We start from the raw sequence: 26,583 nt of genomic DNA on the forward strand, positions 1-26,583 counted from the left end.
TGAAGAGAACAACAGAATTCAAGCACATTACTCTGACTTGACTGCACCAATTACAGGACAGGCATGAACAAAAGGCTATAATGCTCCTGGGAAGGAGGTTTCCCCATAGGGATGTGCACTGTGGCTAGTGCTTTGCTGTGACTTTACAGTGCACTTTGATAAGTGATCAGGAACGATTATGTTTCAGTATGCAAGCCCAAGAGGGAAAACTTAAAGAAAATTGATGTTATCACCTTTTATTGTTGGAATTTAATTCCAAGTCAATAACAAAGGCTCTGCTAGACCTATAGTATGTGAATGAGATCCCTGGCGGGAAAGGAATGAGTTTAGGTATAGGAATGCATATAGGTATAGGGGTTTTCTTGGTTTTGTTTTGTTTTTGGTTTGGTTTTTTGTTGTTTGTTTTGGTTTTTTGTTTAGTTTTTTTTTTTTTTTTCTGGGTATGTTTCATCGTTGGAGGGGTAGAGGAGGTTGAGTGTTTGCTAGGGCTTGCAGCTACAAGCTATCTGTTACGGGAATATAACTTCGCTGAGAAATTCTAACTGTTCATTGAACTTTTGATGTCTTTGGCAACCAGATGAATCTGTTGCTCATGAGTTAGGTCATGTCTGCATGCAGTTATAGTAAGTTAAGACTCATTTGTAACAAAGATTCTTAAATTGTGGTTTTAGTGTAAGTAGAGTACATACAGCAACTGAAACATACAGTTATTTTAGTAATGGAGTTAACCTTTAACTAGTGTAAAATGGGCAGGGAAAAATGACACTGACTCTATTCGTGAAAGGAAAAAAAAATATACCTAGCTTACATGTACCTATACTGTGAAAAATAAGCAACAGAAGTTAAGTTAAATTAATGTGTATTTGATTTTTTTCCCCATAATTTGTTAGGTATTCATTTATGATAACTTTTTTTTTTTAAAGCATGGAGATACCATTGGGCTCTGGGGAATTCATTCAGTTTTCTCTATTATTTAGTAATTGTAACTAGCTATTAAAGCAAGGATATTTTTTATGTTAAAATTTAAAATAGAATAGCAATAGCCTATCATAAATATGGTATTTCTGCTAACTAGAATATCTGAATTATTTTAAAAGTTCTGTTTAGTTCTTGTTTTACTGTTACAATGTACAAAGCTTAATTTAAAAAAAACCAAACCCATAGCAAGTTAAAAAGCGGAGGAAATGCTTTAGTAGAAAACAGATTTTCATACTGTACCTCTGTTATTAGACTTCCATCTTCTCTATTATTAATTTGAACAACTGTTACCAATTTTTTTATTTTTTTTTTTATTTTTAAAAGCACTCTACTGGAAGAATATTCCGCTGCAATTTCAGATTAAGACATGTAATCTGCAGATGCTCATGAAAGTGTAGATCAGCCATTCATAGAAGAAATGGTGCATGAACAATACAAATTCACAGAGGACCTGTGAAGAGAAAATTACTTTCCTGCTGGAAAATGAATGCAAGGGATAAGAAATGTGGTTGGGGCATGCGAGATCAAACCTTGCTCTTCTAATAATGTGAATTTCTCTTTTATTATTAAGACCCTAAGAACTTGCCAAAATTATTTCTTCATTAGGGTGACATACTTCAGTCCTCTTCTCCCTGCCTCCAAAAAAAGTTTGAGGAGTGCCAATTTACTTTTGTGCAGTGTCTTATTGTTTAACTGAATTACAGCTTTTATTTTTTTGTGCTGTACACAGCCTTAAAATAATAAATAATAGGTATGACTTGCCTAAAAGCAAAACTGCATCTGCAGACACAAGTAATACAAAATCAGTATTATAGTACAATATTTCTTTCTTTGTTTCTTTCTTTCTTTTTTTTTTTCCTTCTCTCCCAAAAGACTTGGAATGCATTGTGGTCTTTTGACTCAGCTGAGACACAGATGGAGCCAGTCAAATGTGGAGCATGGCCAGCATTCCCAAGAGTTGTTTTCAGTCTATTTTCTAGTCAATAAGTTTCACAGGAAAAAAATGATGATAGCACTGATGGTAGTGCCTTCCCTGCAGAAAGCAGAGAGGATGGAATATTTCCATGGTGAATTAAAATGCACACATTGCTGAGCAATGAAAACGAATTAAGGCACATCCAGTAACTTCATTTTAAAAGCAACTGTGAGCTTTAATTGTCATAAATTCAGAACTAATTAAAAACATGTTGACAAAAATTGGACCAACAGCTTGTCATTTTCAAATCTAACTGAAATGCAAAGTGCTGAGAATAAATTACCAGGTCTGAATTCACTTCTTAAGTTTAGTGCTTCTGCTACATGTAGGATATCTCAGGATATTGAGGCCAAAAAAAAAAAAAGACAGTAGAAAATATTATTTCCATACGACTTACATTTTACATATAAGCTCTGGACTGTGTGTCTGAACTCTGAGATCTGGAAATCTCTGAGTGACTGAGTCTAGGTGGGAGATTCAACTGGTTGAGAACTAGGCATACAAAATCTCCTGTCCTCCCTCTCAACTTATAATGAGAAAATAATTCTGGCGGCGTGGACTGAAATGTGTAACTCCAGGAAGTCCAGATGGGTCCCAAGTCTGGATTATTAAGTAAATAGGACCAGAAGATGTGGTGTGGCATGCAACTGCCCCTTCAGTATGTTTCCATCTGCTCTTATAATAACTAGTTATAATGTAACATAAAAAGAAATACTAAAATCTCCAGGGATTAACTATTTCAGGATTGATAATTTACCAAAACATACCTTCATAAATTGGTTCAATTTACATGGTTTTTTAATATAAGAATAGTGCTTTTCCAGTGAGCAGGGTGATTAAATGTGGGTTGTGGCAATCCCAGGCACATTTTCAGCTGAGCTGAAAATGGATAGAGACCAACCCTGAGGAGAAGGACTTGGGAGTGCTGGTGGACAAGAAGCTCAACATGAGCCGGCAATGCGCCCTTGCAGCCCAGAAAGCCAACTACGTCCTGGGCTGCATCAAGAGGAGTGTGGCCAGCAGGTCGAGGGAGGTGATACTGCTGCTCTGCTCTCATGAGATCTCACCTGGAGTATTGTGTCCAGTTCTGGAGCCCCCTACATAAGGACAGGGAGCTGTTGGAGAGGGTCCAGAGGAGGGCCACAAAGACAATCAGAGGGCTAGAGCACCTCTCTTGTGAGGACAGGCTGAGAGAGTTGGGGCTGTTCAGCCTGGAGAAGAGGAGGCTCCAGGGAGACCTTATAGCAGTCTTCCAGTACCTCAAGTGGGCCTACAGGAAAGACAAGGAGAGACTGTTCAGTAGGGCCTGTTGTGACAGGACTAGGGGTAATAGTTTTAAAATAGAGGGAGGTAGATTTAGATTGGATATTAGGAAAAACATTTTTTACAATGAGGATTGTGGAACACTGTTACAGGTTGCCCAGAGAGGTGGTAGATGCCCCATCCCCAGAAATGTTCAAGGCCAAGCTGGATGATGCTCTGAGCAACGTGATCTAGTTGGGGATGTCCCTGCTCCTTGCAGAGGGGTTGGACTAGATGACCTTTGAAGGTCCCTTCCAACTCTAACCATTCTATGATTCTATACTTGTCACCTTCAAAATATTAACATATAAAAGTTTGTATATGCATGGTAGTGCTACAACTATCATATGACTAGAATGTTCTTGCATTTAGTATTTCACATCTTTCTGCTCAGTAAGAAGATAAATGCAGGTCTAATATTCAGAAACAAACTCTGCATTGATGTACATGTACTTAAGACACAACATAGGGGCTGCAGGATCACTAACTGCAGAATTCAGAAGCGTGATTAGGCATTTTGCTTAGGTGAGGTGATGTCCTTTTGTGTCTCTCTATACTGCCAGCACTGGACATTACTGCCATACAAATCTTAAAGTTCTTGAAACTAGGATCAAAAATACAAAGGATTTTATAAAGCATAGGCTAAAATGAACATCCTTTCATCTTACAGAGCTTCAATAAAGAGCTTATAACAATATACTGGATGTCTTTTAAAATACAACCCCAAAATAATTAGCAGCTTGTTCTAGGGACCATTATAATATAAGAGATACATTTCTAAGACCTTTATATGAAGTGCATTGACTGACAGGATATAGCATAGAAGTATGTGATTATTCTGCATTTTTTAAAGGCCTCGACGACAAGCATGCCAGTGTGGTGGGATTTTTTCCTCTGAGCCAATTACTTGTTTATAATTGAAATTTCTTGAATGACTTTGCAGGCTTTGGCATCCTGTGGTGAGATTTTTGGAAAATGAGTGAGAACTACATATACAGCTAGTAGAAAGAAAGAGAAACAAAAGCGTGTGTAGTGGAGGACTAAGTAAAGCTGTTCATGCTTTCTTTATTGGTTAAAGGTTCAGATAAATTTTGGAGTAAATTTAAGCATCTAACCAAATTCCAGCCAGTCTTCCTTTCCTCAGACAATTGCTCAACTATTGCCCTGAATAAAGTAGAATAACACAATGTATCAGCTATGAGGAATGCTTAAGAATTTAGTTCATTAAGATATCAGTTATGCTGAATTTCACAACCCCTTGTGAAGGATGGCACCCCTAAGCTTAGGAATGCCAATTAAAGTTTGGGGTCTGGCTCTGAGAAGTATGTGAGCATAATACTGTCCAATAGAATTATGTGAAATGGTTGTAGCTAATACAGAAATGTACTAATACTCTAGAACATCTTACATGATGAAATTAGAAATATGTATTTATGTTTTTGAGATGATACAATTGAGAAAGGAAAAATTCAACTCTGAGTTTTCTGTAATATGATACAAATTTATTTCTTCCTGCCAGGATGATTCATTTATTTTTGAACAGTAGTTTCACTGAATGAAGCTTTTTGTATTCCTTTGTGTTCTAGTAATTTTAGCTCACTGATTGAAAAGTATTAAGCTCATCTCCAAGGGGTCTAACTGAGGCCCTCTCTTTTTTTTTTGGTTTTTTTTTTTTTCTTCTCTAGAATCATATGCAATTGTGATGGCTTATAAACCTCAAGTAATACTGGCTAATCATCTATTTGCTATGGAATCTGTATACTGGGATACATCCAACAACTTTTAAGACAGGGCTGTATTTTCTCGTACAATTCACATCAGAGCAGGTTTTTTTTTTTTTTTTGCATTGAGTTGTCAGACTCAAGGGCAATAGATAACTGAGTTGCTTCATTTGTGGTATAATTAATATTTTGCTTAAGTTACCTTTTCGTTACAACAAAATACTTAACTGAGAAAATTTAGTACTACAAGATTAATAGTCACACATTTTCCACTGTTCTGTTATGTTTATGTAACTTGGAGTAATTGACCTTTACTTAATAAGCCCCTCTGTGGTGCATGTTATTGCAAAAATAATGAAGATGTATAATTTTAACATTTGTTTATAATAATCAGTACTGAATTTGCTATGTCTGTATGTTTAAAATAATCATAAAAGACTTTCCAATACATCTTCCTGACTGTACCTTGTATATACTGCAAAGGCCTGCGGGATTTATTTTTGAACAAGAAGAAAAAACAACCATAGCTTTTTAAGGAAGAAGTTATACTAGATGAGCTTGTGTATTCTAAAAAGGATATTTTAAAATGCTTTTTTTTTTTAATTTAGGCATCTAAAAAATTACTGAAATGTGAATGGAGCAACAGAGTTAATTAAAATGTATTAAGAAAGTCTTCCTTGTTTATAAACTATATATAAATATACATCTACATTGGTGTATATACTTACAGATACAAATGGGGATTACATTGCATTCATATAACAAATTAAAGTGTAAGAATTCTGTAAATTATAAAGATTATCCTTGTAGTGTGATCTAGTTCAGATCTTGAAGAATGTAAGGAGGAAAAAAACACCAAACCAACAGGTTAGTGTGTCCTGGTTCTGGCTAGGATAGAGTTAATATTCACCTGAGCTGAGTGGAGAACTGGAGCTGGTAGCCCAGTATGACTGGGATAATTAACTAATTAGCTAACAGCTGGGGTTAATTTACCCAAATTAGCCAAAGGGCTATTCCATCCCTTCCGACACATCATGCTCAGTGTATAAGTGAGGAGGGTGCTAAGGGGAGCCTCCTGCTACTTGGAAGAAACTAGGTGTGGAGCTTTGTTGTAAGCCATTATACTGTATTTGTATTCCATCACTGTTTTGTTTTCTTCTGTTATTGCTGTTAAATTTACTTTTCTGTTCAGTCTCAACCCACGTGTTTTTGCTGGGTATTTTTTTGTTGTTGTTTCATTTACCAATTCTCCCTTCTGTTCCACTGGAGGGTGGGGGGAGTGAGAGAGAGACTGCGTAGTCTGGTCCCGATCGGGGCTGAACTATGACGTAGTGTTAGAGCTGTGCTTTAATAAGCCTGTTATTTTCATGTGGGGTTTGTGCTGCCTGTATCGTGGACGGATTGTTAAGAATAAGACTTGAGTAAAGTAGAAATGTGTGACAATCCTTTGAATGTGGATTTGCTGTTGGGGAGATGTTAAAAGTAATGCAGGAAACAAATATTCTTGTGACCACATTGCTTAGAAATAATACAAAAATATACTTGAATTATCCATGGGCTTTATCGTTTTCTCAACTTGAAAGCTTTTAGCCCAATTTATTTACATCGACTTCAGAAATTATTGATAAAAGAATTCTTTTGTATTTTTGTTTTCTTTTCAGAACATAAAGGTTGATATCTGGTAATTATGGAATTGTCTTTGTGATGGTTATCAAGGCAATATGATAGTAAGCAATTAAAACATAAAATCAGAAATGAGTACAGGACAAAATCACTGGCTTAAAGCTTGAAAGCTTGCATTAATTCCTGCTTGCCTTTATTATATTCAACATTTTTTTAACTTTCCCTTGATGAAAGTCCCATTGCTCCTAATTACAACACAGGTGCTTTTGTGATACTTGAATAGAAAATACTCTGATGTAGCAAACCAAGGAAAAGTAAAACTAATAAGCTACCTCCAGCTCTGTTGCCTAAAAAAAGGTTTGTGTAGTCAGCAAAGTTCTAGTGGTTTTACCAGTGTCTTACAAATTCATCCCATCGAGGTTCTTCACTTTTTTTTCCTCTAAACTATCTAAAACTTGAGTGTCATTTATGTCAGTCATATTACTAAAGGAAAATAAGGAAATTATTAGCTGAGTCTGGAGATTAAAAAAAAAGCAGATGTTTTTTCTAGATGAATGATACAAAACTAACTAGCAATTAGGTGTGAGGGACAGCTGATCAGAAACACTTATACTGTCTATCAGGAAAAAGGTTAAACCTCAGTGATATTTCTTCTAGTGCTGGTCCTTTAAACCATCAAGACTTGGAAAATTTCTTCTCATTAATAATAAGCTATGTTTATTCTAAATGCACTATTTCTAGGATTGAATATTTTTGATCTGATTCCTAATATAGTGTGGCAACTACTGGTCCTGTCCTGCAGTGGAAAAAAAAATGTTGAGGTTTTTTCCCCAAATGTCAACCTACAATGGTGTGTATATGTATAAGATGTGGAGTCCCAACAAGTATAGTAAAGATCTTTGTCTAATAAATACCAGTCTCACTTCAAAAGACTGAATTTGGGGTAATAGTGTTTGGCCAAGACACAAGCTTTTTCTCCTACAGGCAGCCATAGTTTCAGTATTTTTCTGAGGAACTACTCATCTACTTGAAAATGCTCCAAAAGTAGGATTAGATTTTAAGAATATTTTATTTAGTGCATAGTCTTTTGTTACTCTGCCTGAATATTTGTAGATAGAATACTTAGATGCAGCTAATGCCCACGTCTCACTTCAGAGTAGATTATATTAGCTTCTGGGATATAATAAATCCACTGGGCCCAATGCTTGAATTAACATAATAATTAAAGTTTCAGCACATCGTTGTAGGGCACAGTAAGAAAATGTTTAATCTTTCTGCATTCATCTGTGTACATTCAAGGAACTGGGAGGTCTACAGAGACTGAGTTAAATTTAAGTGTATCAGAAACGAGCAGTGTGTTTTAAGAAAAATGTGGAAAAGATTTAGCTTTGTTGGGAGCAGTTTATAATTGGTTTTGTTCTAACAATAAAAGATATAGCAGAATTGGGACGCTACTCAAGTTACAACTCATTTATTGAGAGAAAGCTGTAGGAGGTGTATAGGAGCCAAAATACAGAATCATCCTGTGTCTGCCCACTTAGGGATTTGGGGTTTTTTGGTTCATAGTTTGTTGTCTATGGTCAGTTGTGACTATAGGAAAAAACATCCAAAGCACTGGACTGTAATGAGTGAGCACAAGATGCAGTAGTTCGGGTGGAATTTACTGTGCTGTAAGGGGTGGTACTTTACAAAACTACTAGAGTGTTAAGAGAATGATCCCCTTTTTTGGGGGGTAAATGGATTTAGTCACTTAATGGGTCATTCACTATATGAATCGTCTTGATGAAAAAACCCAACAGAATGAATGAAGAAACATTCTCTGTTGTTTGTATTACACTATTCTGAGAAGCCAGTGAAGGCTGTCGTTCAGCTGTGCTTGGGGCTGCACAAACAGGTTCAAAGAGTGTAAGGTGAGGGAAGAAAATAAAAATGGGGAGACTAAAGTTGCCTAAATCAATTGGACTATTTCTTGTATGGTGGCATGGAAAAGTTGCTTATTAACTCTGTATTGGAAGACTAGGGAAATAACTGAGAGGGATGTAGCAAGACAGAACAAGAGCTGCATGAGCTGCCCTTGGATACATCAAACGTTGTAATTTCATGGCTAGCAGATTGGTGAATGCTGCCTGCTTTTCCTTATGAAATGGAGATACTTCAACGTGCGTACTGTCTCCATAGCCCCAGACTAATGTACAAACAAATAATCCTTGAATAATAAAATAATCAAATTATCCTAGAGTTAAATTGTGTTTTATGGCTAAATTTCAGTTGATGAATACACTGAAAATAAACACAAGTAGAAGAGACTTAGGAAAGAGCAGACAACTAATCTGCAGATTTCTTGTTTAATGATAATTAAGCAGAATTTTAATGATGAATATACCTTTTGTTTTAAGCCATTTACAATTATACCACTCTTTCACTTCAATAGTGAGTTATAATATTACCTTGACAATAGTACTCAGAGGCGGGATTCTAATATACTTTAAATACAGCTTCTTATTAGTACCAAAACTGAATACTATAGGGATTGCAATCAAAACTCTTAGTGAATCAGTAGAGAGTTGGAGCCTTGGCGAGAAGTATAGATAACAATTACAGAACACTTTCTTGATTGACAGATGCAGTAATGCCTTTTCTTCCCTGGAAGTTCAGAAAGGTTTAAATAATTTCATGAATGTAATAACTGACCTAATGTTTCAGTGATGAATGCTAGTGTGTTTTATGAAGAACTCTTTAATTTTAACTAATTTGAAGGTATCCAGAGTAGTCATCAAATGGCTTTAGAAGTCTAGTGGCATGTACTCAGAATCAAATGTCTTGTGTATTATATGTGAAGGGCTTTACTTATTTTCCCATGGTGCTATAAAATGAAGAGACTTCAGAAAAGCGAAACTGTATTCAGGAATCCAAAGAAAATGCTAGGTTGGAGAAGAAGGTTGAATTACTAGCTTATACAACTCATAGTGCAAACATTTTCTGAATGTATAGTGATTCTGTTACTCTGGCTACTGCACCATAGCATTTTCCTAATGTAGTAAATGTAAGACCTAACTGGCCTCTGGGGCTATCTGTCTAAACAGCTGAGCAGTAATTATAGGGGACCCATGAGACATGGACGAAGAGGAAAAGAGTGGAGGTGGCTAGTAAGAGTATTTGTATTCAAATTATGATTTGAAGCAAATTTTCAGTTTTTCTTATGCTATAGGGAAGAACAAAAATTTATCTTATTTCTTTTGAGGGCAATGGAGGAGGATTTATTATACCTAGAGTTTGCATAGAATTTTTCTTACACTCCAGGGTTTTTTTTGTGTTCAAATAGTCAATCCAGTTATACTCCTGACTCCTGTGTAGTTTTGTGTGGGAATAACAGTTGTTTTCAAATTGTGCAGGAGGAAAGAACCTGCGGCTTCTGCTATCGTGCACATAGGCTTCAGTCTTGCGTTCCTTTTCCTCATTTGTTAAGAGGTGGATATCTGTAGAGAATAGATGTCAGTTACTGAAACGCTTGGTATTTCTCTACAAGGTTACAGTCTCTGCTTCTTCCTCTGCCCACTCCGGCCAGTAGTTCAGTGGAGTTTTAGTAGTGAACCCAGTCTTCGTGCTTTGATAGGTAGAGAAACGTTAGACCTTGCATGCAGATTAGATTGTTGAAAAAGGAAGAGTAGCTAAATCTGAAAACTATGTATTATGCCTGACAGTAGAGTATCTCACCTTCTCTTTTGATTGTCCTGTATAAGATAATTTTTTTTTTTTCAGTTGTATTTTTATGTAAGTGTTCTTTGGACGATTACTTTGTTTTTTTCTTCATGTCCATAGGGCATGGGGCTGTAAATAAGACCAAGCTCCTGTGCAACAATAATAAATATTGAAATATGTTGGTGAGTTATTTTAGAAACATTAGATGCTAACAAGTAGAACTTGTCTAAGATAAGCTAATGTTTGACAGTGTCACTCTTTCTGTCTGTATCTTCCTTCTACCATTTTCATCACCTGAGAAATGAGATTTTAAATTTTATGTTAGATGCATGTAATGATGCAAATATGTCAAATTATCTATCACACTGTAAGTCTCTTGCCTTCTTAGGCATAGTTATTGCATAAAGAATAGGATGAATTATCCATGGTGTAACTGTGCTGTCTTCAGTGGAATTTACCAGCAGATAACTTGGCCCAGACACAACAGCAAATCTTTACTCTAAAATGTCAAGACAGCACTAGAGTCCAATTATTTTTATACTCTGCTAATCTTCTTTTACTTTTACAGTGTTACTGCAGGCTTCTATAAAAAGACTGTTGATAATCTCAGTAGGGAGGCCTCCTTATCAAGTAGTTTCAAAGTCTTATAACTTCTACAAAAAATAAAAGATTAGTAGGTAATACTGAATTAATGAAACAGTCTTCAAAAAATTAAGTGCGTAATGTATATAACTGATTATTTTGCCACTTGCAGGAGTTTTCTTGGATTTTCTCAGGTTCGATAATGAAACTTTGTGATAGTTAGAAATCTTTTCTATTTTTACAATGCGTGCCTAAAATGGTCCTTTAAAGGTAAATTTAGACATACCTATTTTAGATATTCATAGCTGAATATAAATCAGTGCATATTGTTAAATACAATTTAAAATATATAATCAGGCCAAGAAACCTACTTAACACTTAAAAGCCACATATAAAAAAAAAAGGTATAAAGAGTAGGTCTTGAAAGGCTTATTTTGATATAGCTTACTGATAGTATGTTGGAACATAATTAAACTCTGTTAGTGAGTACATCTTTTCAAGTTCTGGTACATGTTGTAAAGAATAGGAGGAGGTGATGGAGTTGTCTTCTCTTTAATATAGGAAGACTTACATTTGTTACTTGAAACTTCTTAATGTATTCATCAAGTTTCCTTAAATTGTCTTCTCCTCCTTTATCACGTTATGGGGGTAAGCTTTAGGCAATTGCGGAAAAAAGTGTAGAACAGATTTAAGAGCTTTAATATTGCACTGATCTCTTACTATGTGTTTAAGTTGTTTCACACTCAGAATCAGGACCCCTGTAGCAGACTTGTTTCACAAAGAGGCTTTGCAGTGACAATGACTGAGTTCTGAAACAGATTAGAGTGCTTGTTTCAGTAATATTTGTTTCCTAAAAATCACTATTTATTAAGTAGCTGCTGCTTGTCCATTATAATTTAATGTAAATTACATTGATAGCTATCTGTGTTCATTAGTTAAAAAAAAATGCTTACATACTTTTATGTTTGTAATCGGGTAAAGCCGATTTTTGAGACAGTCACGTGAAATTACTATGTGAATGTCTGTGGTTGTTATTTACACAAAACTCTGGTGTTATAGTCTTCAGACGAAGGCCCTTGCTTACATCTACAGAGCTCTTTACCAAATAACTCCTATGTCCTAAAATATCATGACCTAAATTTTGTTGAGGGTAGAGAGGAGAACGATTATAGCAGCTGTATCCTATCAAACTATTGCCAAAATAGTTGGTTTGAGTTCTTGTTTATTGTCCTGGAAAGTGAGTGCTAGTTTAAGAACAAACGATAACACCAATACACTTACTAGTCCTCCAGTACTAGAATAACTCCTAAATCTAGTAAAACCAGTCCTAGCATGCCAGACAGGAAAAAATAAACAGCTACAGTACACCAGTATATAGTATCATCTGTCAGCCTTCCGTAGATTTCATCAGAGTTTAGTATCTTTTCCAAGATAAAATGTGTTAAATTACTTTGAACTCAGTTGGCCTTTTACCTATATTCTTAACATGTCCTCACTTCTTTTTTTTTTTTTTTTTTTTTTTAATGTCTGGCTGCTGCACACAGAATGGACATAGAGTTGTGGGTTATTTGTGGTTTTTTGGTTTGTTGGGTTTCTTTTGTTGGTGTTTTCGTTTGTTTTTGTTACTAAGGCATATTCTGATCTTCAGATGTGATTGGGCATTTCTAGTGGCCGCTGATTAGTGAGAACTCTGAGCAGCACACAGCTTAGCCTACCTTTGGCTCTCAGCAGGAATTACTGTGCAATAAGAACGGTCTCTGAAGGAGAAAAACAAAGGCAGAGGGAAGAGAGGAGTGGAGGGCAGCACTGAAACAACAGGAAAAAAAAAAAAAAAGGAAAAATTAAGTAATACGTCCAACTGCCTCAAGGGAAGGTATATCATAATCTTAAGATTGTATTCTAATGGCACTATCATAACTATCAAGGGTTTTTTTTTGTGTGTTGGGAAGCCATTTGAGTGTTTTATGTGGATTTTGAAATAATCATTTTGTGATTATGTACAAGTACGCTGGATTTGCCCTCAAGTGTTTCTTACAATACATATGCAGGTGGTTGCAGTTCTGTGTAAATACCTATGGCTGTTTTTCTCTGTAAGATACAGACTGTTCAGCTGTCTTTATGGCCATGACCTTGACATGAGTCACTATTGTTATATAAATAGTTACTAATAATATTCGATTTGTCTCCATTCTAAAACACATGCTTTCTGTGTCTTTTTTAAATCTAGATAAATGTGATTCTTTTTTCCAGAAAGTAATGTTCTTACCCTAAATCAAGAAGTATCTGTGCCATGCTTTTCACTTAAATGTTTGTATGTTGTCCTTAGTTTTGTCCATCAACTACATTCATAAAAGGAAATTAAAAACAATCTTCATTACTCAGTGTAGTGATCATTAGACAATTTAACACTTGAGAAGGGTTATCTGAATTTTTACTTAAGTTTATTAAATATTAGATTTCAATAGCAATTGTTAAAAACAAACCAGTTTAAAATAGCAGTGTTATTTTACTCACTAAATAAGAAATTCTTCTACCTTTGCCCTCTTTCAGAAAAAAAAAAATATTTCTTAATATTTTCTAAATTATTTCTAACTTTTACTTTGGTTTCTAATAATGAAAAAAGGGAAAAACAAAACAGTATATTCTTTCACAAACCAGAAATTTTTCCAAGATTTGGTGTCTAATCTAAAGCCATTTTTAGTTGCTTTAGAATGATGAGTCTTTTTAACTTTCAAAAACATTGTAGATTTCAAAGAAGCTACTACAGACAGTTAGTAAAGATCTCATTGTTTCATTGTAAATAATTATCTTATATAGCCTGAAAATTAAGCGAAGGCGCATATAGCGATATTTTGGGGTCTATTTTTGATTATTCATTGGACAGAATATATCAAAATTCATTATGTATTTAGAGGTGAAGTCCGCAGATGTGGAAAGAGATGAAAGAGCTTTCTGAGCCTGTAGCTCATTTGGACACTTAAGATCTGGTTACTGATGGTGGCTGAAGGCAACTCTGGGAATGAGGTACCAAACGGAATACAAAATAAATCAGAAGGTGACATGTATTTCTCCTGTTGGTGCTCCTCATATAGAAGGCTTTATTAAAAACAAACAAACAAAAAAAACCAGTTTTGGATAAAATATTATCTATGTGACAGTGAATTAAGATTATGAAGCTCAAATAGTATTTTTGGCTAATATTCTGTGTGTCTTTGAAAAATTTTGAGGTTCATATATATGCAGAACTTAATTTTTTAATTTTGTTTAAAAAAACCAAAGCAAAATAAAAAGTTATTTTAATGCTTGTAGCTAACCTAATAGTTCATTTAACTTTCTTTAAAAAGAAAGGATTGTAATGGGATATCAAGAATTGCTTGTTTAGATCAAAAATTTCTAGCAGGTAGCGATAGACCACAAGCACATCTCTGCTCGTTATTTCACACTGCAGATTGCTTCAGTTAAGACTTCAGCTTTTCAGATCTCCTTTGGTGCTGTAGGATTCTTTCATAGAATATATTCCTTATATACTCAGTAACTTGAAAATGTTTGTTTTAAATGTGAGAGAAAATATCTTTATTGGATGATGGTATCCTCTGTGGGCTGGAAAATGTGGTAAAAAAATTGTTTTCATATTTAATTTCCGATGTTTATAGGAAGACTGAGAGTTGTAAATAGCTTCTTCCAAACACGTTTTAAAGACTAACACAGAGATCCCACAGACTTTTTCCCAGTGTTTATATGTAGATATTCCTTCAATGATGCAATCTTAGGCACAGATTAAAAAAGTGGGACAGTTGTATATAATATCCTCTAGAAGGTTTTTGTTTTGGTTTTGCTTTCGCAAGTCATTGCTGTGGTTCTTATTACTGAGACAAATGCTACATGTTCTTTTAGTACCTCTCTGATAGTAGTGCAAAACTCGTTTTAAAGAATGGCTCATTATGCACATAATACCATTGCAGTGGCACTCCCTCTGCATCTCTGGAAAACTTATTGTTATGCATGGCTTCTTTTAACAGGAGTTAATTAGGACCAGAAAATTGGTGGTGGTTTTTTATTGCATCCAAATCCCAGGACGTGCTGCACTAATCCCGTAGTGCTGTGTGGTGCCAAAGCAGAGGTGTTCAGTTGATGTTTCAAAGTTTGTCATTAGCATTGGACATGTTATTTGTCAGGTAATTTAACTAGTTAACTGTTTCTATATATTATGATAAATTTGTGTGATATGTTAGTTTGGGACTATTTTCTTCCTTATTCTCTCATTTGAAATCTATGTTAAATATAATACCAACAAATTCAAAGCAATCTTAAGTATTTCTTCCTCTCCTAATCCACATTTCTACTTATTATAATGAAAAATTAATGCAAGTCTTCTGGGAAAACCTTCAGTAAGGGTAAGGTGGTAGTGCCTTGTCCAAAGAACAAACCAGAAGTTGGATTTTTGGGTTGTTTTTTTTTTTTTTTATCTGACACACAGCCTGCTTTCAGTTTTTGCAGAACACCTGCACTTAGTTTTTGTGCAACTCTCCACTGCACAAAATGCAGGAAGAAGAGAGCCAGCTCAGGAGGGGGCAGAAGAACTTTACCTTTCCTGTGTCATCACTCAGACCAGATTCATTTTAAAACTTGTGTTTGTGGAAGTTTTATAGTTACAGAGACAAAAATTAAAAACATGATTTTTACTATTGTAATGTTAGTTTTTCTACCAACTCTGCTTTCTCTAAGCAATCTGGTATCGAAAGCCTCTGTGCTTCTGATCCTTTGAAAGCTGAAAACCTGTATTTTGCAGTTTAGCTGCAAAGTCAGTACGAGCCTCGAGGCCTGGAAAAGGCCTTTGGTAAATTGTTCAGCACAGCTTTTACCTTGGCAGAGTAACTCAAGCCTGTATTTATTTGTCAGTATAATGCTAGTCTGGTTTCCCAACATCTGACCAAAATCTTTCATGGAGTTTTAAGGCAACAAGTATGTTGAGTGAAAGTAATTTCTTCTCTGTCGATGCAGGAGAGTTAAATATATTTAACATTTTGCAGTTTATTATTAATTTAATAAGAATACCTTTAAAATTATGATGTCAAACTTTGGGGGTTTGAGTGATTATATGAAAGACATTCGCTATGATATAATCTGCAGGATTTTATAATCTGCTTTTTAGTGATATGACTGATCATAGGAAAAAGTTCCGCTTAGTTTTACCTTCTAGCAGGCTAGTATTTAATGTACACTAAGATGGCATTGTTCCTAAAAACTACTGCTGACTTTACTCTCCCTCCCCAATTGCAAATTTGCTTTTGAAGTGCGTACTCTGTATGATTAAATAAAAGGAACTGAAAATTAGTGAGGAAATTGCATGGTCTAGCCATTTTGGAAATGAATTAAAAGAGCTATTTAGCAAAATGGAGTAATTTATCACTTATCTAGTGTTCCCTGTAAGTCATTTGTCATGAGTGGCATCTATCATCATTTTATTTTAATCTGAGATGATGGGGAGGGATCAGAGGCTTACATTGCGCGAGTTTGTACTTCTTGTAATTGGTAACTAATTTAATGATTGTGTGTAAAATAAAACAGGAGCTAGAAAAGTTTTCCAAGTGTCTCCTCTGCTATGGCAACATATTATACATGACTTTGTATAATTTCTGCTGTTAAATTCTTCTTGTCAGGTGGAATTTTACTTTGCACTTTATTTTACTTAAACGTATACAAGTTTTACTTGTATGTTGGAAATAAGTAGTGTAGACTTTGAGGCTTTGCACAGGTGTAGTGTTTTTTTTGAGATAAACCATGTACTGAGAGTGGACTTCAATAAACAGAGACTATGGTAGCCCAAATTTGTTATTAGAACAACTGACCAAAGACTGACTTCCCTTGCCATCTTTTTGAGTGCAGCATTTTCTCCTGGAGAAGAGTTTGAGATGGTTCGCCAGCTCTCTGGATCTTTGGAATCAATAGACACTTGTACAGACTTTTTCTGCGAAAGAGTAATCTAAGAAGAATAATAAGGAACCCTTGAGAAATGATTCCTGACTCCTTCAGAATAAGTTGCTCATGGTCTTAAATGTTTTGTTCTCGTGTTAGGCTAGCCGTAATTATATCAATGGACTTACTCCCTAATAATGGAGGAAGAAGGCAGTGTAATGTGACTACTAAAATTAAAATTTATTTTAGAATGCTTTGTGGAGTTGGTAACTACTGTTTTTCTGATACTGTGTCTTCATCTTTCTGTAACAATAGCAGCTGTTTTCAGACTAAAAGTTCCCATTCACAGTGTAGCTCTTTGCTTTTAACAGCCGATGAGTGTGACTCTCCTTATTTGCTGATTTATGTGTAATAAAGACTTAATTTTTTTCTTACTCAAAGTTGGCTTAAATGTTACAACAATGGATTGCGCAATGCATTTCTGGCTATGCTGACAAACGAGGTGTTCAAGTACAGCAATTTCAGTTCCTGCTAGATAATCTGTTCCAGCCTGCTGCATCCTCTTCAGCGTATGCCATATTAATAAGGAAGGAGCCAGGGGACTGTATTTACGTGACATGGAGGAGGGGGCGAGGAGGGGAAAAAAAAAAAGAGGGAAGGGAAGGAAAGAAACAGGTGTATATTTCCTAGTTATGGATTTGGAATAATTAATCTAATTTTTTTCACAAATTACTGCCTTGGTATTTTCTATGAAGATTTGTTTAAAGGGTAAGAAGAACAGTTGCTGGAAAGGAACAAAAGAATGTAAGAAAGGGAAGAAAGAATGGGAGAGAGATTCTTCTTTACAAAAAAAATATTTGCGTGAGATAGGAATAGAAAACTGATAGTATACAGCAACAATACTTTTAAAAATGAAATCAACCCTAACTGATAAAGTACTCCATTTGAAATAATAAGTTCTTAGGTTTTATCATAATTCCATCAGTTTTGTTGGTTTCATACTTGTCTTAAATTTGTTAAGCAGGCAGTAATAATGAGATTTTTTTTTTTTTTTTTTTTGCCTGCCTGGTTTGTTTATGTATGCAATCCAGTAAGCCTGTTCTGTGTAACTGGAAAACAAATTAAGGTCAAATTCAGGTATAAAATTTGGAGAAATACTTTATAGTCTCTATAGTTTTACATCTTAAGATCAGTAAATCATCTATTACTAACAGGTATACACTGGCCTTCAACAAGAGCAGTATACTGAGAAGCCTCATGTGTGATACATCCTGAGACCATTCTAGGTTTAATGGTACACACGTTGTACAAGGGAGATACTCTTTGTATATAATGGCAAGCCATTAGTTTGATGTTACTGCAAAGCTTCCAATTCTTGATGTTTACTACAGAAATAGCAGTTCAGGCTGTCTTGTTTTATTGTATTAGTTGTCCTTGTTAATGGTTTTGTCTACATGCTGTTTTGGTGTAGTTTTCGCTGGTTGCTTTGCTTTCTGAAAGACTTCATAAATAAGAAGATGGTGTAATGGATAAATGTTTGAATTTTAAATTGTCATGAAATGGAGCACAGAACAGTACATTTGGGAACATACTAGACTCTGATTTGACATAATTTATTTATTCAGTTCATATTTAATATTTTGAAGATGTTACAGAAAGAACTTGACTCTTAGAAATAGAGCATCACTGGTATCAGCTTATTTGTTCTTTGAAAATAATTATTTTGGTTGGTAGACAACTAAATTGATAGCACTCTCCTAAATTCAGTTTGTATAATAATAGATTGGTGTGTCACATCACATAGGTCCTTGAAATGTAGTTAATAAACTTGTTTTAAGACTTTTGATTTCTTCTTCTGTAAAGAAACATTGCAGTTATCAATAAAGAGCTTTGACTTACTCTCTATGGACAATTTTATTCGTCTAGTCTATGATCCCATTATTGTTAGTACCTAATAAGACCAGAGCATCCAATCATATGCCTGTGATTTAAATCAGGCATGGACAGATGATCAAATTATTATGGAAACAACCAGACCTATTTTATGATTAAATATTGCTGGGGAGGAGGCTAGACATGCTGTAAAGCTTAATGTAGTGCTTATGTAGGATTGTAAAATCTGTGAAGACTTGTGGAAGTGTTTCTTCAGGACATTTGATCAGATTCTAAGGACTTAAGTGAACCTCCAAAGAAGTGAATATTAAAACTGTTGTTGACTTCAGTGGGGAACAGGGCAAATTCTAAGTAGTAAAATAGGAAATATACCCTTTCTGCACTAGTGGGTGCTTTAATAAGACATGCTTCTTGTCTGAATCCTTTCTGTGACGCACATAGATTGTGTCTTTCTGTATGTATGCATATCCCGTTACTCAGGATTGTAACTGCTATAATATATGATAACTTACAGTATTCAACATTCAGAATAAAAACATGTTAAATTCAGTTATTGGTGTTCGTATTATCTTGTGCTTTTCTATACAGGTAATTATATTTAAGTCATTAAATGAAGTGCAACACTTCATACTGGCTAGAATGACTGCCATGCATTTTTAATGATTTCTCGAAGTGTCATTAACTAATAATTTGAAAAAATAAACAACCAGCAGCGTACACAATTGGTTATTAATAAAGCCTATTCTTCACTTTTAAAATCAACTAAAGTTGTGGTATGAAGTGTAACAGTAGATTATAACTGCTTTTTATATGAAATGTTTGACTATTTCATATAAATTTTTTTCAGTCTATCCATTCTAAATATATACTTTCATATCAAGAGTAAGATAGTACATCTACTTGATGTTAGAGAGTCAACACTGGGGTGGTTACCAGTATTATTTTATGGCTTTTCTGTCCTGCGTCTAATCAACAAATCATTTTGACTTGTATGTGCTCCTGCTGTATGTCTGCTAGAAATGTCTCTGTTTTTCAGTGAGACAACACAAAGTTTTGTAACCTGATTACTTATTCTTGGGTTTTCTGAATTTTTGCTAGCCTACACTGAAACCATACAGCAGCAGAACTGTGACTGTTTTACCTTCTGTCTTCCTGTTTCATAGCCAGGCATGGCAAGGCAGCATTGCAGTTGCAGTGTCTAATCATTTTTGAAATGTCAATGCCATATTGAGGGCAAATATATCTGAGTAATCAAAAAAGGGAATTTTAACTTTTTGTAAGGAATGCATTACTCCAAAGGACTGGAGAACTATGGAGATAGTTTGGATAAACTGCACATAATGCAGAAATTATTTGAAGGGAGGGAAGGTAGCAACAAACTAAGAATATTGTAGTAATATTATTTGATATTGGATATATCTTGGATATATCTTCAAATGATAAGGAAATACTTAGTTTTGTTGAGACACTTAATGTGAGAAGATACTATGCAGTTAATCTCCCTTCAATCATTTGAAGCCAGTAGTTTTCAGAATTCATTCTTCTGTAATGCCAAGTAGTATATTTTCAGTTGTCAAATGCCTGTGGAAAAGTATTGTAGTTCTTAGCAGGCAGAACCTACTGGAAAATGAGATTGCTATCTAGTTGAGTATGCAAACTATCTCATTAGCTGCTCAGTCAAGCCCTGTAACCTGTCAGACACTTTTTTTTTTTTTCCCTAGCAGTGAAACTATTCAGAACAAAAGTCAAAAGTTTTTAACTATTAATACCAGAAGTTAATTTCCTAATATATCAAAATGTTGCTGAATCATTTCAGTGTTTTCAGCCTTAACTTCCTAAAAGCTATTTGCATCAGAAATCTCAATTTAGTTAGTTTTAATGAAAACATAGTAACTACTGAGAAAAAGGGAAATGCTGCTGTGCCTATGGCTGGAGCTTTCCTGGGGGAGTTATTGGTAAAGTTTTAATTTATCTTCAGAAATGAGATTTTGAGATTGCCGGAGTCGCAAGATGTGACATCTGAGCTTCTGGCTGTCCCTGTGCCTACTCTGTGAGCTGCCCTTCCATAAGCCTCTTAAGGGTCTGTAATTACCAAAATCTTAGATGACAAAGAAAATGGATGAAATGGAGTCAATCGGATCAGGAATGATGCCATTAAGTCAGAATGCCCATAATTGCACAACTGGAAGTTTGGAGGATGATGTCTTGAACCTCACAGAGCAAGAGGGTTCATCTCCTGACTCTGCAGCCCACAAGCATCAGAACCTCTCTGTCAGATCAGAACCTCTCCCAGTTATCTACCTGATCAATGTCAGTAGTTTAATGCATTGGTATCCTGCCCTCATGGAGTCCTGGTACTGCTTTGCAATGCAGTACCATTGCAATCAGGGTCTTTATCATAGCATTGCAATGAATTCTGAAGACGGAATGTGTGAAACTCAGTCCTACAATACAAGAAAGCAAATAAAGGACACTTTCAGTTTGACAGGTGAGCCATAAAGTTAGTTTGGCAGGAAAGGAATGGAATTAAAGTGTTGTTTTTTTTTTTCCCTACAGTGTTCAGGTTTTACAATCAAAGTATTTTTCTGAAGTAAAATGGCATGCTCAGTTTTGGCCCTTTTTTTTTTTTTCAGTTTAAAGTAAATTTTTAAACAAATGAATGCTAGTTTGATGCAAACTAAGTAATTTGTTTAAAAACTGAATGCTTCGGCATAACTTAAAAAAAAAAAGCACTCCACTCCCAGCACTTCAGATTCAAACTTTCTGTGCAGTTTTGTTGCTGAAGTTAGTAATTAAATTAAACATCAGATTCATGAATTCTTCCCAGAGATGCCCCAACTGGGGGAAGCTTCATATGCAAATTGATTTTGATTAGCTCACATGCCAGAGTGATGGCATGGTAATATGGAGGGAAGAACTACAGCATATCTAACACTTGTTTAGGTACCTTGTATGAAGAGCAGTAAACGTATCAGTTAATGACAGTTCTTTGACATTATTGAGTATCACAGACTTTATTATGGAAGCCAAAAGGAATGGGAAAGAGTTCAAAAATTAAAAGTGCCTGCACTGCGGGGGTGCATGGCATTGGTTAACAAAGATGCTGCAGAAGAAGAGTTCAGAGTTTACTGTTACTGGTTTTCCCAAATGGCCATCCAATGGGATCCATATGAAATAGATGTTTTCCAGTCACAGTGATGCTGATTTCATCTTTCCAATGACAACTCAGACTAGTTTTTTGTTTAGTTTTGTGTTTTGAGGTTTTTTCCTGCAATGAAGAGGTGTATGGTTGCTGATTTAGCCTTCTATTTTTCTCCCTCAAGGAAAATGCAATTAAGTAAAAAAGTTTATCTTGAATACTTAGTTATGGAGTGATACACACAAAAATGTTACCCTTTATATATTGGTTATCTGTGGTAAGTTGTTGGTAGCCTGGGATGAGGGGGGTGGGGAGCTGGAGGGGTGACTTCTGTGAGGAGAGGCTGGGGCTGCTCCGTGCCAGACAGAGCTGGTTCCAACAGACCCACCGCAGGGCACAGGTGAGCCTCTCAGCCACGAGTGGGATGCCTTTGGGAAAGTGTGTGTAGGAAAGGGTAAAATAGCAGTGAGTAGCGAGGGAAAAAGTGCGAGAAACAGCCCTGTGAGCACTGAAGTGAGAGAAGGAGAGGGGGGAGAAGGTGCTGCAGGTGCCAGAGCAGAGATTCCCCAGCAGCCTCTGGAGAGGAGATGAGACCATGGGGGAGCAGGTATCTGCACTGCAGCCCGTCGAGGACCCCACGCTGGAGGGGGTGGAGATTTCCTGAAGGATCTGTGGACTGTGCAGAGCCCATACAGGAGCAGGTTCATCCTGAAGGACTGCAGCCATGGGAAGTTCCCACACTGGGCCAAGAGAAAAGCGTGAGGAGGAAGAAGGAGCTGTGGGGAAGAACTGTTTTGGACTGACCACAGCTGTCATCCCCCTTTGCTGCTTAGGGCAGGGTGGGGAGAAGTGGAGGAGTTGGAAATTAAGGAGTAATAGGAATGAAGTTGAGCCTGGGGAAAAGGCAGGAATAGGGAAGTGTTTTAAATTTGGTTTCTTACCATCCAAAACTATTTTAATTGCAATAAATTAGTTTTCACCAAGTTCAGTTTTCCCTGTTTGGCCTGTGATGGTAATCGGTAAGAGAATTCCCTATCTCTATTTTGACCCATGAGCTTTTTCATCTTATTTTCTTCCCCTGTCCTGTTGAGGGCGGGGGAGTAAGAGAGCAATGGGGAGGGTGTCTGACAGCTGGCCAAGGTCAACCCAACACAACCCTAAAGGCTTTTTCAAGCCTGTGTAAAACTGGAGCTCTATTTACAGTCCAAAGTTATAATTTTGCTTCAATGAGTACTCCTGTTTGCTTCTTCAGGCCTTTCTTTAGGTATAATTAAAAAAAAAAATAAATATATGCCTGACATGCATTTTCACTCCTGTACGTTTTCATGTCATTGTGAATGATATGGCTTTACAGAAGTAGTTTACAGTGCATAATATGTATACATAAACACTTTGCACATTGATTTATTTATGTCCTTTGACTTTTTCTGTTACAACATTTAATACATGGGTCAAAACTACACATACCAAGTTGCTGCATTTAAGTTTTATTATCTGTCCATTGCAGTTACTCATACTTGTTTAGTGTGTCTTTGCAGTAAGCATCTGTACCAAATAAATTTAGTCTTGAGCATTTAATGCATTTATTAAACATTCATTAAATGAGGTGCATGTTATTCATGCAGTCTGTCTGGTGCTCAGTGCTTTCAAACCCTAGAAAATGCATTGTTTGTAAACTCTTTATGTAGAATGAGCCAAGGTTTTCCTCCTTTATGGAAATATGTCAGGGTCTAGGACATGTTGCTATCACTGTAGTGTTGTTCTACATGCAGGACTGATTTGGAAGGTTTAAGACCTGGAAAATGGATACAGCAATTCCTCTGTGTCCCTAGTGAAAGCTGCAGTGTCTCTTGATCATGCTGTTCCTGGTAGACTAGAAAAGGTTATAAATAGGATAAAGAGATGTTGTCTTGCTTCTCTATTGGTAATGTCAAAGGTAAAAACTAAGGACTTTTGTACAGATTAAATAGGCTATTTTTTGGTCTCAGTCATTGTGTTGGTTTTGTTTAGTAGTGGGGCTACAGTGGCAGCTTCTGCAAGAAGCTGCTAGGAGTTTCCCCTTTATCTGGTGGACTCGGCTAGGTCTAGGGCAGACCCGCTGATGGCCAGGGCTGAGCTAATTTGGGGCAGAATGGACCCTGATAACGCCTCTGTGATAATGTATTTAAGGAGAGGAAAAATATTTTTTTTAAAAAGTAGTAGTGAAGAAGCAGAGAGGGAGAGGCATGAGCCTTGTGGCCCTCACCCTCTGGACTCCCGCCAGGTGGCTGTCTAGGCCTGACTCGGCCCAGCCCGGCCACAAGAAGTGAAGAGCGGAGATGTGAAGAGATCCTGAGAGGTGTCTGCCTGAGCTGGTTGTGAAGGATTTTTTGAGAAGAACAGCCACAGATGCCAAGGTCAATGAAGGAGGAGGAGTAATGTTTGTCCCAGCAGAGACTCCTCTGCAGCCTGTGGTGTGGCCCATGGTGGAGCAGGCTGTCCCCCTGCAGCCCATGGAGGACCCCACATTGGGGCAGGTGGATGCCTGAAGGAGGCTGTGGCCAGCTGGGGCAGCTGGCTCCTGAGGGACTGCATGGAAAAGGACCCCACGCTGGAGCAGTTCATGAAGGACTGTAGCCCGTTGGAGGGAACCCCCCTGGAGCAGGGGAGAAATGTGAGGAGTTCTTCCCCCAAGGAGGAAGGAGAGGTGGAAAGCAATGTGTGATGAACTGACTTTAACTGACCATTCCCTCATGCTGCTCAGAGGGGGAAGGAGGTAGAGATAATTTAATATAAAGTTAAGCCTGGGAGGAGTGGGAGGAAGTTGGTTTTATTCTCTTCCTCATTATTCTGCTTTGGTTTTATTGACAATAATAAATAAATAGTTTTCCCTAAGTGGAGTCTGTTTTGCCTGTAATGGTAACTTCAATGATCTCGCCATGCCCTTGTCACAAACTTTGAGCCTTTTTGTTATGTTATCACGCGTCTTTCCCCTATTCCCTTGGAGGATGGGGGGAGCGAGTGAGAGGCTGCATAGCTTGGCCCCAAGCAGGGTTAAACTACAATAGTAATGCATGTGGAATCTAGCTCATATCTCAATCAAGTTCAACAAATGGTAACAGTTGTCTGAAGTGTCACAATTTTATGCTGGATAAAAGTGGTGATAAAATACAAGACTTACTTTTAACTGCATTTCTCTCCATAGTAAGCATTAGTCAAAGAACCTCTAATAATGTAATTTTTGTCCAGAATGGAATTTCAAGTTAAAAAGAAAAAAATAAATCTCTTGTTCACCTGAAACTGGGAGGATGAGACACCAGTTATGTTGGAACTTTCTCACTGTGCAACCACTTGCACTCATAATATGCCTGACAATCTCTTTATGTGTTTCTGCTCAGAAAGGTGACTGGATTTGTCCAGCTATCTAGATATTACAGCCCTACAGAAGTCTGGTTAGGATGTAGCACGTTATGATACCTAGCTCCTACTGCATGTTTATTGTGTGTGATGAATGGTCAATACGGGAAGCAGTCTGTGTGCTGTGTGTGATCAACTGCTTACATTGCTAATCTGAAAATGGAGACTGGGATTTTTTGTTTGATTTTGTATTCTGTAAGAGGCGTTACATTATCACAGAGGCATTACCTTCAGGCAGGGAAAAGCATTGTCAAGGACACTCAGGGAGGTGATTTTTAATTTTTTTTAAAAGTTTATTACAAAATAGGCTTAAATTGTGAAATCTAACTGTGAATTTCCTGTTAAAAAACTCTAATTTCTTTCATTTGAGGCAAGATACCACTGAAGCCTGCTTTGGGCTGTATACAGACCGTATTAGATAAACAGTCACTTTGTGGGGTTTTTTTTTTTGATGTAATAGTCTAGTATGATTTGGCTGTTGCCACAAAACAAAAAAATCTGAAGAATTCCGCATCAAATCTGTGAGACAGCACTTCAGAATAAATGTAGACCAATAATTTTTAATGTTCTTATTGCAAAGTAAAGTTAAGCCAAAATGCAATCACTGTCTGGAGTTCTATCTGAAATTACTTTGCAGTACTATCTGAACTTACTGTGCTCTGCTATCTAAAGAGAAGCATTGCAAATATATAGCATCAGTGTTAATGTACAGTCTGCTGCAGTGGGTTGTAAGCAGATGACATGGAGCAATGAAAGGCAGATATGCCCAGGGACTTTTCAAAAAGATATGTTCTCATACCTACTTTTTGCATGCTTTGTCATTCACTGTTCTCTTTTAAATTCAAACTGTTATTTCCCTTATCTATGTATTTATATATATATGTTTGGGGTTTGTACTGCTGGTATCATAGACTAATGTATGCAGCTGTGTTCTAGAAGACTGAGTTTATTCTCAAGGATGATGACATTTGACATCTTCAACTTTTCATACCTTCATGCTGAAGTGACATGTGCAGTTTTCCATTGGAAATTTTACTAGCACTTATTATTAGCTAAACAAATAAATCCTGACTTCACATAGCTCTGAACCCTGTACACATGTAGTGTGAGGTCAGCATATGTGTTCATCTGTAGGATTTAAGGGGAAAACATAATTTCCATGTAAGTTATACTTGCTTTTTTGATGAGACTGAAGGCTTAGCTTCTGCTCTTTGTATTCTTAGTCACCTTCAGGATAAACTAAGAAAATAACCTGTATGGCGCAAGCAGACTGGTAAACGTACATCCTGGAAAAGAACCTATTTGTTTACTGATGCATGTTAACTTGCTCTCCAGCATGGTGTTATGTGCAAATTTGA

At 36.4% G+C, this 26,583-nt stretch overlaps 1 protein-coding gene across 18 annotated transcripts in view; it reads left to right on the forward strand.

The window, feature by feature from the left end:
* Positions 1–26,583, forward strand: part of NRXN1 (neurexin 1) — a 747,071-nt gene that overhangs the window by 221,005 nt on the left and 499,483 nt on the right. The gene's annotated exons all lie outside the window — the stretch shown is intronic.

The sequence above is a fragment of the Chlamydotis macqueenii genome, chromosome 3, assembly GCF_036417535.1.
Source record: "Chlamydotis macqueenii isolate bChlMac1 chromosome 3, bChlMac1.mat, whole genome shotgun sequence".
In the NCBI taxonomy this organism is placed as follows: domain Eukaryota; kingdom Metazoa; phylum Chordata; class Aves; order Otidiformes; family Otididae; genus Chlamydotis; species Chlamydotis macqueenii.